The sequence below is a fragment of the Falco punctatus genome, assembly GCF_963210335.1.
Source record: "Falco punctatus genome assembly, chromosome: 1".
NCBI classification, from domain to species: domain Eukaryota; kingdom Metazoa; phylum Chordata; class Aves; order Falconiformes; family Falconidae; genus Falco; species Falco punctatus.
In genome coordinates, this window is record NC_137580.1 from 6,835,418 (window position 1) to 6,837,344 (window position 1,927).

Consider the following 1,927-nt stretch of genomic DNA (forward strand, 5'->3'; position numbering starts at 1 on the left):
TGAGCATTGTATCCAGTCTATTTTTAACTTAATTCAGCTAAATAGCAAACTGCCACATGTAGACCCGTTTCCAGGAAAACTAACACAGCATTTACAAAAACAAGGTAATTTGAAATACTTCTCTGTTTGATTATTTGCTGACTTAGAATGATTTCCAAGGAGACGTACTGAAAGCTATCCAATAGCTTTTGGCATTCAGGAGGGAGGCCACACTCACTTTATATGGGTCAGCTCTGCCCTCAGATATGTGCCTTTCATTTCAGTGAGACTCCTGCACTGTATGCCATCATCCAAGAACAAAATTAATTAAGCCCTTTGCGTCCAATTATTGGTTCTATTAATATGTGCTAAATTACCTATCTGCTTCCTAAAAATGTGTTATATCTGTACAGAGAATTAGGACTAAATTCACTGTCAGCTATGTCTCTGGAAAAACAAAACAAAACAAAACAAACCCAAAAACAAAAAAACAACCCTTGCCCCTAAAAAAACCAACCAAAAAAAAACAGGAAAAAAAAATCATCTTCTTTCAAGACTGTTATATTCCAGTGTAAATGGGAACTAAATCTGACCCTTACTGTTTGTGCACAGTTGAGCTTGTTATGATGAGAATAGCAGTCCTGTGATTGCCACTCTGAGTCTTATTTTGATTAATTTTATTGGTGGTCTGGTTGTTTTCTATAAAGATGAGGCCACATCTGGTCAAGTGTGCAGTCAGTTGGTTCAGGGCTTCCATTCCCAAATGAATACTGCAGTATACAGACACTTTACTGACCAGTTTCTTTTTTTATAGACCCTGGATGTACAGAATTAAATAGCATATACCTCCCAGAAGCTGTTCCCTTCTTAGACCATCTGGGTAATGAGAGTATCATTTACACCACATAAAACTGTGACATCTGGAAAGGAAAAGGCCAGTCTGATAAGATCACACATACAAGAAGGACTAACCAGCTTTTAATCAGCCTTTCTGGGTTTGTGGCATGGCTTTTTTGGTGGTTTGTCTTGTTTTTAAATAGTGGAGTTGAAGTAAATGAGTGTTTGTTTTAAACAAGAGCTGAAAAGTAGACAAATAAAGGATTTCCAACAAAGAAAAACATCTTCAAATCACGCTGTGGCCATCTTAACTAAAAATATAAGTATGATGAACAACCACAGTCAAGATTCCTTTAAGAAACATATATGAACAACCCAAGTATGTAATAGAAATCTAAACTTCATAAGCGTAGAAGAAAAAAGATGTGTTGTCTAACTAAGGAATAAACCAGAAGATATTTAATATACCGCAAAGTTAATACTGAACTATTTGGAAACATTTTAATTTTGCCTACCTAAAGTTCAAGTGGGCTCTCATCTGCAGTAGATGCTCCTGGACTTAAAGCAGGGCTTTCCTCAGGACCAGTCTAAGGTGAGGAGATATGAAAGTGACTTCATACTAGTTCAGCGCATCTTTTGGCCTGCACAACTGAGTCCTGGGGCTCACCCATGGTTTTGTACTCAATAGTGGGTTTTAATGACTGGTTTTGTAGATAAAAATCTCCCTTCACATTCAAGAGGAATAAGCACAATCCACAGAGTCACATCATTACTACTGTTTAGGCTCTTGCTTGTAACATTCATATATTTCTCAAAGAAATGCAAAGTTAAAACATTAAAATAGTGTAATTTTACTAATAGGATTAAATTATTAAAACAAACACACACACTAAATCATATTCTGCTCCACACAGTAAATTCACATACACAATCAGCTTCTCACATTTATCAATCCATAAGCAAGCATTTTCTGCAGACCATATTTCCCCTCTTCATTTTATCTAGAATCATAGAATCATATCATAGAATGGTTTGGGTTGCAAAAGACCTTTGAGATCATGGAGTTCAACCATTAACCCAGGGATCCAACCGTTAACCCAGGAGATGACTT